Raw genomic sequence first — 10,056 nt, 5'->3', positions numbered from 1 at the left:
TGCAAAGAATATAATCAGTCTGATTTCGGTGTTGACCATCTGGGGATGTCCGTGTGTAGAGTCTTCTCTTGTGCTATTGGAAGAGGGTGTTTGCTATGACCAGTGCATTTTCTTGGCAAAACTCTATTAGCCTTTTCCCTGCTTCATTCCTCATTTTAAGGCCAAATTTGCCTGTTACTCCAGGTGTTTCTTGACTTCCTACTTTTGCATTCCAGCCCCCTATAATGAAAAGGACATCTTTTTTGGGTGTTAGTTCTAAAAGGTCTTGTAGGTCTTCATAGAACCGTTCAACTTCAGCTTCTTCAGCATTACTGGCTGGGGCATAGACTTGGATTACTACATGGACCCATTAACATAAAAATGAATATTTTAAGCCCAATTTATAGTATTTTATTTGGTTTTCACAGTGTTCTAAAATACATTTGTAGGGAGCATGTGTACTCCAGTATGACAGACACCTGACCCTATTTTCTGAAGTCTTTCTTTCTGATTCAGTTACCTATCAGCTCCCTAAATATACTTACAGCTGAAAACCTCTACATCCTGATCATTGTACAACCATGTACATGGATGGCCCCAAGCAGGGTAAGTAAATGGTATACTCTCTCAAACTCTTTTAGTTCCGGGTGTGTGTATCAATCATAGTTTCGGAAATCTTGAGCAGGTCTTTTTCCTGGTTAGAATTCAGGAAAGAGAACAGAAAGGCAATGTAGGTTTCAATAATACGCAGATTTAATAAAGTTAACTTTTAAGTGGGTGTTTCTTTTCCATGGATAACTTTGTTTAGTCTCAAAGTCCATAGACAAGAGATCTACAACTTTACTTGAATTGTTGGTGTTGGTAGCTTTCCCTTTGTTATGTCTTAAGATGAACACTGTCAAAACTGATCAGAAGGAAATGCTGTCCCTAAGGCTCCCCCAAAAAGAGAGCTAAGGTATATTCATTTTTTTCTGTGTCAATTCCAGTGTAGTATTTACAAATGTAAAACTATTATTTTCTTATTTAAACTTCCATTATAATAATCATTTTGTTAATGTCCAGCTTTATTGCAAGTTCTCAATCAGATGCTGCAGTTCCTTGATCTGGATCTTTGATAATTCATAAATTCATTAGTTTAACCATATTTTATTTCTTCAAATGAAAATCAAAGTTTAACTCTAATACATGCTCTTTAAAACAAGTAAAATTATAAAACACAAAACTATTTTAAGGCAAAGCTAAACATCATCCCCTTCCAACAACGCCCATGCTCTCTACTAAGTTCCGTATGCCCCTTTATCATAACAAGCGACTAGCTATAACAGTTCACCATGGTAACTTTTACACAATTCTCCTTATTAGAAGACATATACAAATAGATATGTACATATCCAATCATACATATGATGCTAAGAGTTTTTATTTTTGTTTGATTGTTGATACTGAAATAGAATCATTAACTATATATTGCTCCAAACATGCATGTTTTCACTCATAATATATCCTGGACATCTCTATAAGTTAGTAAATATAGATTTCTTATAAAAATTAATGAGCTGAAAGAGGAGGAGATGGGAGAAAAGATTAATGAAGATGTCAGACTTCTTGAGCTTATAACCCAGGACCATAAATTTGTTCAGCTGAAAACTGTGCCCTGTTCTTCAAGACAAAAGAATGGACTCCAAAGGAGAGTCCAAAATCAGGGCTTCCTCCTTAGTTTCAAGTGGAGAACCCATCATCTCACTTTCAACAAGCCAATGACTTCTGCTCAAAGCAATGGGGGAACAGGACCACCCAAAGTCATGTGGTGGGAGCACACAGCAGAGGCCTAGGGACCCCTGCTTGGCACTGCAATGGGTCTGAAAAGCAGGACTTCCACCCAGTGGGTCTGGAAGGCAAAGCACTGAGCCAAACACTGGTAATCTTGAGCCTTACAACCTCATGAAACTTGTCATGCTAGGTTTTGAACCTACTTGGAATCTGTTACCCCTTCCTCTTTCTTTCCAAATTTACCCATTTTGGAATGTAATTGTCCATCCTCTGTCCCATCATTGTATTTTGGAAGAATATACTTGATCTCATAGGTTCAAAGTTAAAGATTAATTTGCCTAACGGTGATCATACCTCAAGTTTCATTTATACATGATTCAGTTCAGTTCAGTCGCTCGGTTGTGTCCGACTCTTTGCGACTGCATGAACAGGAGCACACCAGGCCTCCCAGTCCATCACCAACTCCCAGAGTCTACCCAAACCCATGTCCATTGAGTTGGTGATGCCATCCAACCATCTCATCCTCGGTTGTCCCCTTCTCCACCTGCCCTCAACCCTTCCCAGTATCAGGGTCTTTTCAAATGAGTCAGCTCTTCGCATTAGGTGGCCAAAGTATTGGCGTTTCAGCTTCAGCATCAGTCCTTCCAATGAACACCCAGGACTGACCTCCTTTAGGATGGACTGGTTGGATCTCCTTGCAGTCCAAGGGACCCTCAAAGTCTTCTCCAACACCACAGTTCAAAAGCATCAATTCTTCAGCACTCAGCTTTCTTTATAGTCAAACTCTCACATCCATACATGACTACTGGAAAAGTCATAGCCTTGACTAGACGGACCTTTGTTGGCAAAATAATGTCTCTGCTTTTGAATATGCTATCTAGGTTGGCCATAACTTTCCTTCCAAGGAGTAAGCGTCTTTTAATCTCATGGCTGCAGTCACCATCTGCAGTGATTTTGGAGCCCAAAAAAATAAAGTCAGCCATTGTTTCCACTGTTTCCCCATCTATTTCCCATGGAGTGATGGGACTGGATGCCATGATCTTCATTTTCTGAATGTTGAGCCTTAAGCCAACTTTTTCACTCTCCTCTTTTACTTTCATCAAAAGGCTTTTTAGTTCTTCACTTTCTGCCATAAGGGTGGTGTCATCTGCATATCTGAGGTTATTGATATTTCTCCTGGCAATCTTGATTCCAGCTTGTGCTTCTTCCAGCCTAGCATTTCTCATGACGTACTCTGCATAGAAGTTAAGTAAGCAGGGTAACAATATACAGCCTTGACGTACTCCTTTTCCTATTTGAAACCAGTCTGTTGTTCCATGTCCAGTTCTAACTGTTGCTTCTCGACCTGCATACAGGTTTCTTAAGAGGCAGGTTAGGTGGTCTGGTATTCCCATCTCTTTCAGAATTTTCTACAGTTTATTGTGATCCACACAGTCAAAGGCTTTGGCATAGTCAATAAAGCAGAAATAGATGTTTTTCTAGAACTCTCTTGCTTTTTCCGTGATCCAGCAGATGCTGGCAATTTGATCTCTGGTTCCTCTGCCTTTTTGAAAACCAGCCTGAACATCAGGAAGTTCACGGTTCACATATTGCTGAAGTCTGGCTTGGAGAATTTTGAGCATGACTTTACTAGTGTGTGAGATGAGTGCAGTTGTGTGGTAGTTTGAGCATTCTTTGGCATTGCCTTTCTTGGGATTGGAATGAAAACTGGCCCTTTCCAGTCCTGTGGCCACAGCTGAGTTTTCCAAATTTGCTGACATATTGAGTGCCCCACTTTCACAGCATCATCTTTCAGGATTTGAAAGAGCTCAACTGGAGTTCCATCACCTCCACTAGCTTTGTTCGTAGTGATGCTTCCTAAGGCCCACTTGACTTCACATTCCAGGATGTCTGGCTCTAGGTGAGTGATCACACCATGGTGATTATCTGGGTCATGAAGATCTTTTTTGTACAGTTCTTCTGTGTATTCTTGCCACCTCTTCTTAATATCTTCTGCTTCTGATTATCATACCTGATTTACATGATAATTAAATAAGCCTTTGGACTTTAGACTTTAGAGCTGATGCTGGAATGAGTTAAGCCCTTTGGAACTGTTGGGATGGAGCATATTTGGCCCTGAGAAGAATATACATTTGGGGGCCCAGGGCAGAAAGCAATGAGCCAAATGTTGGTGTCTCTTCCCAAAATTCACATGTTAAAATCCTAATCCTAATGCACTGGTAATTGGAGATGGGGCTTTGGTGATGTAATTAAGTCATGAGAATGGAGCTATCATTAACAGGATGAGAGGAGGCCTTTATAATGGGAGGCGGGAAAGCTAGCAATTTTTCTTTCCACCACATGACAACACAGCAAGATGGCTTTTTGTAAACCAGCAAGAGCATTCTCATCAAGAACCTTAACCTTCTGGCACCCAGATCTCAGACTTCTAACCTCCAGAACTGTGAGAAATACAGTTTAAATGTTTGTTGTTAAGCCACCCAGTTTATAATATTTTGTTATAGCAGTTCTAGTACAGTAGGACAGAATCATTTAAATCAGGCTTTTGCAAGCTCCGTTAAAGAATCCGCCTGCAATGCAGGAGATCCCAGTTCGATTTCTGGGTCAGGAAGATCTGCTGGAGAAGAGATAGTCTGCCCACTCCAGTATTCTTGGGCTTCTGTTGTGGCTCAGTTGGTAAAGAATCTGCGTGCAATGCAGGAGACCTGGGTTCGATCCCTGGGTTGGGAAGGTTCCCTGGAGAAGAGAAAGGCTACCTGCTCCAGTATTCTGGCCTAAAGAATTCCAGGGACTAAGTCCATGGGGTCGCAAAGAGTTGGACGCGACTGAGCAAATTTCACTTAACTTTGCCCTCATATCACCCCTCAAATTGTCCTAATCCAGGTGATCAATGACCTCCAGAATCATTATATAAGTAATTAATTCTCAGCCCTCACCTTGATTAATCTATCAAAGGCATTTATTTATCAAACCCTTTTCCTTGATATATTTTCTTCACTTTTTTCCCCCAAGTTTTCTTTCTTCCTCACTTTGGTTTTCCCTTCTACCTGTTTGCTCCTGCTCCATCTCTTTCGCTGGTCCCTATACTTCTCTCCTAATTTTTAATACTTGAATATTCCAGGATGCAGTCCTAGGACCCAGGTCTCCAGATCTTTTCACTCTATTGGTGATACAACCTGTCTCATGGGTTTTCTACTATGATGCTTGGTGTACTTCTTATGGTTCTCCTCATTGTTCTCAGCTCTTCTTCACACAAAATATTTCAGAGATGTTCCTTTCTCAAAGCATTTGCTCTACTTAATCTCTCTCTCTGGAATACTCTTCTAATAATTCCTTTCACATTTTTTGTTAACATGTTACCTTCCCATTAAGCCATCATGACAGGCCAGCTAAAATGTTAACCTGTATAACCACCATCTCACGTGATTATACTGCACACTTATGTCACATTATATGATTCACGTCTTTTCTTTATCCGCTCCCCCATACTCTAATGTAAGCTCCATATTCAACTGTTTTGTCCACTAGTGTATTCAAAGTACCTAAAGCAGTTCCTGACACATGTTGTTTTGTTATTAGTTGCTCAGTAATGTCTGACTCTGCAATCGCCAGGCTCCTCTATCCATGGGATTCTCTAGGCAAGAATACTGGAGTGCGTTGCCATGCCCTCCCTCCAGGGGATCTTCCCCATCCAGGGATCAAACCCTGATCTCCCGCATTGCAGGAGGATTCTTTACTGACTGAGCCACCATGGAAACCTTCCTGGCACATAGAAAGTACTTAATAGATATTTGTTGGATTAATTAATTAATCATTTGTCTATGAAAAGCATTTAATTTGTTATAAATTATATATTCTACTTAAATAATGCTACAATAAGCAGCTAATAGATCCTTATTACTGAAGCTTTTGTTTCCGTAGGCTAGACCACAATAAGAGGGGATTATTATGTCAAAAGTGTGTGTACCACTATTTTTAATAAACATCATACTGCTTTCAAGACATCTGTAACAGTATAAATATCTATTTCTATGGTAGGTGACTATATATATATCTCCTCATATCCCAGTCAACAATAGATTTTCTTGTACTTTTCAACAATTCCCTTTGTTATAGATAAAGAGTATCATCTTATAGTTAAAGAGGTTAGGAACCAATGACTACTAACTGGCTTGAGCATCAGCAGACAAGTCTCGCAAGAAAACCAGAAATATCATTTACCTAAAATTCCTGCCTTCATTTTCCTCATTTATGAAATTAGTATTTGAAATTACATGATCTCCTCTGCTGCTGCTGCTGCTAAGTCACTTCAGTCGTGTCTGACTCTGTGTGACCCCAGAGATGGCAGCCCACCAGGCTCCCCCGTCCCTGGGATTCTCCAGGCAAGAACACTGGAGTGGGTTGCCATTTCCTTCTCCAATGCATGAAAGTGAAAAGTGAAAGTGAAGTCGCTCAGTCATGTCCAACTCCTAGTGACCCCATGGACTGCAGCCTACCAGGCTCCTCCATCCAAGGGATTTTCCAGGCAAGAGTACTGGAGTGGGGTGCCATTGCCTTCTCCGACATGATCTAAAAAGTGTATCAATTGAAGAAAGCAAGGTCTAGTTTAGAATTTAATACACAACCAGATATGGTACTTGGAACCCTGTTAGTATCTTCACATCAGCTAATTTATCAACTTGGTTAATTTTAGAATAAGGATTCTGATGAAGTGAAACCACAGGTAATCTTTAACTGGAGGAATAGGTTTAAAACATGGGGCACAACTCTGGTTTATGTATCAATTAGGTAGTTAGAATATTTGGCTATGATCACCTAGAACAGTGGAGGTTGGGGGTGATAATGAGCCAATTATGACCTGTTTCTCAATATTTCTAGCTATGGCCCTTGGTATTTATTCCAATAAATCAAATGCTATCATGTGGGAGAAGGAATAAAGACAATATCATCTCAATTAGCCTAACTGATTTTTGTAAGCTTTATTTACAATTCATATTACTTGTCAAATCAAATCAAATGAATTACTTGGAAATGTATACACCCTAATTCTATCAAGTTCCACTGACCCCTCTTAATTGAAAATTTTTCCACAATTTACCAGCGACTGCCTTTACAATTAGAGCTATTTTTGCCTTCCTCTTAGAAAATAATGGAGCTTAACACAAATTCAAGACAAAAATTCCCACTAGCATAACTTCTCTGTTGGTCAGCTAAGAGTCCATGCCCTAGATGAAGGGGGCCCAGGTTCAATCCTTGGTCAAGGAACTGGATGCCACATGCCAAAACTAAGAGATCCTGCATGCGGCAACTAAGACCCAGCACAGCCAAATAAATAAATTCTTTTTTAATTCCCACTAGTATAATAAATGTTTCCACCAAATACAAAACTTGAACACAACAGAAAAGGAATATATGCTTTATGGTCAGAGTAGTGTAAAAACATCCAACCCAGTTGATTCTTGTAAAAAAATTATACCAACCAATTTGAACTTTAAATTAGTTTATATAATTTCTTTTAATACTACCATGTCATCTGTGTTAATAATTTTGGTAAATTGAAGTAACAGAATTTTTCAAGCCTACCATGAATAAATGCATGTGTATTTGAAGGAAGATATATGTTTATAATAATTAAATGTTTAAAAATAATTTATATTTACCATACAGTTTATTATCCTATAGTTGTGACATCTCAATCAAAGCTATGTATCTTGTCATTGTTTATTCTCTATCTTTTACAGTCTACAGCAGCATGAATTATTCATATTACATTAAATTACAGGGGTTAACCTGAGTCGTCTTGTAAATGATTTAGTCAAGTTGGATTTTGGGGGGTTGGGGGGGCAGGCAGACTGCTAATGGGGTGATTGGAATTTTTTTTATTAAGATATAACGACGTCTCTACTGTTCCTCCTGGATTCACAAAATCTAAGAATTGAAGGGGTTATTATAAGCCATATAGTCCAGCCTCTAATTAAATGATAAAGTGAAAGTGAAGTCGCTCAGTCGTGTTCGACTCTTTGCAACCCCATGGACTGTAGCCTACCAGGCTCCTTGGTCCATGGGATTTTCCAGGCAAGAGTACTGGAGTGGGTTGCCATTTCCTTCTCCAGGGGATCTTCCCCACCCAGGGATCGAACCCAGGTCTCCTGCATTGTAGGCAGATGCTTTACCATCTGAGCCACCAGGGAAGTTAAGTAAATGATAATTCCCTTTAAAACATTGTGTACTGCAAGTAATCTAAACAATGTGTTACAATTTCCAAGAGTGGGGCACTTACCACAACATTGAAATTACTCTTTCAAGAAAGATCTCTCTTATATTGGATTAGAATTATTTCACCTAAAACTTCTACCCCATGCTTCCAGTTATTAATCTCTTTTAGCAGAAAAATAGATTAAAACATCTTCTACATAAAGTTAATAAAATATGTAAAAGTAGCTCTTTATGTACTCATTAGCTTTCCTTTCTTCAGGGTGAACATTTTCACTTTCTATCGTTTTCCTTCTTAAGAGATGCCCCCTATCCTAATCAACCTCCTCTGGTTTCCACTTCCTTGACTAACCCTATGATGCCACTTCCACTGAGCTTCCTGGTAGTCCAAATGCTTTTTAAGCATAGCTGTTACCCTTTGCCCCTCAGCTTTGCATTTCTGGACTTCACTGATATGTGACCTAAATAAAGGCAAGAGCCTACCATATCTCTGTAATCCTTACCTACACGTTTCTGAAAGGAAACAAGTATGGAGGAAAAGTTCAACAGACCCTGCTGGAATGAGTTTCAAGATATTTCAACGAAGATGAAGAAAATAAAGCTGTGCCTGATTCCATACATAAAGAAATAAAGGGGCGAAGGTCACAGGAAACAGAGAGGAGAATCCTCAGCAGAGTTTTGATAAGGAAGGCCATTCTTATGTTAAAGGTGCAGAGGAAAATAAGGGGGAAATTACAGGCTTAGAAAGAGGGACCCATTTGATGATTTTTAAAAAATTAATAATTCCTCCTTTATTTTACAATATAAAAATTAGCAAATAAGTCAAAGAAATTATAACCACATGCCCAACAAAGCAAAATATCCACAATATTATGAATGTTACAACAAAAAATAGGTAGAAAAATAATAATGATGTACTCAGAAGGGCCTCACTTTCAATACTTGTGTAATAATGTACTGAAATGGTCCTGGATGTTTTTGATTGATATTATGATACTGAGGTTTATCTAAACTGCCAGAAAATTTACTTTCAATAAATACTAAAGCCGTCCCATGCTTTGTATACCACCTGCATTATAATTACACAAGGATTTTCATTTTTAAAAGGCAGGGAGGAGGTGAAGCTCAAATATTTAATTTTTATGAACTCATCCAACAATTATGCTGCCTACCAAAGCTGGAGACTCTACCCCTAAAATATAATGCCTCTATTCACTCCATAATGCTCAATTCCTACCATAAGAATTTTTAAGAAGCATACTTTTCCTGGCATCGTACCCATTTTGGCAGTAACTCAGACTCTGAAACTGATTCGTTGCAATTTTAATAGTTTTAATAACCTGGATAATCATTAATATTTTTCCCCTAATTCAGCATTTTGGCATAGTTCATGAGAGTATCATTCTGTAGCCAATATCGGTTTGGGTGTGTTTTTAATTTTTTCTAAAATTCCCCTTGCCTTTCATTATGCAGTCACTAAGTACTTGAAATGTAATAGAGCCAAGTTATTTTGATGGTTGTCTTCAACCTACATATAATATAATGACAGTTTTACTATGTAAGGAACATCACTTCTAATAAAATAAAACAGTGGGGAAATATGCAATGAACCAGTGATGAAACTTCTCTGGGGCTAATTGGTAAAGATTGTATTTCCTTCTTCCTAAAAAGAGAGTGGCAAGAGAAACAGTATTTCAAATGTCCCTTGATGATTCAAAAGACACAAGAACTTGCTGGTATGTCATGGTCACCCACTTGTGGCTAAGATTAGGAGTATTCAACCACAGTTAAGACTTAACACATTTAATCAGGCTAGAAGAGTCTCTAGAAGCCTCCAATAAAGACTCTCTCTTAGCAAGATCTTGTACAAATCTCTCTCTGATGATACATAATCACACTGAGGATGACGGAATTTCAGAAGCTTATAGATGATTCTTCCACTAAACTTGCAGTTGCTGAATGATACGAGCTTTTCAAAGATGCTCTTAATGTGTTTCTTTTCAAAAATGCTCCCTTTTTTCTGAGGGAGACCCTTTCTTCAACATATCTAAATCTTAATATGATTCTTTAAGAATATAATTATTAGAACTAGTA

General features: G+C 38.6%; 1 non-coding gene across 1 annotated transcript; it reads right to left on the bottom strand.

Moving 5' to 3' along the window:
• Nucleotides 1-7,868: 7,868 nt before the first annotated feature.
• Nucleotides 7,869-7,940, bottom strand: TRNAC-ACA (transfer RNA cysteine (anticodon ACA)). Its single transcript has one exon. It is a non-coding gene; the product is annotated as a tRNA-Cys (tRNA).
• Nucleotides 7,941-10,056: the final 2,116 nt, after the last annotated feature.

This window comes from Ovis aries, chromosome 5 (genome assembly GCF_016772045.2).
Source record: "Ovis aries strain OAR_USU_Benz2616 breed Rambouillet chromosome 5, ARS-UI_Ramb_v3.0, whole genome shotgun sequence".
Lineage (NCBI taxonomy): Eukaryota > Metazoa > Chordata > Mammalia > Artiodactyla > Bovidae > Ovis > Ovis aries.
Note: the sequence above shows the minus strand (reverse complement) of the source record. Positions and strands in the feature narration are given on the sequence as shown.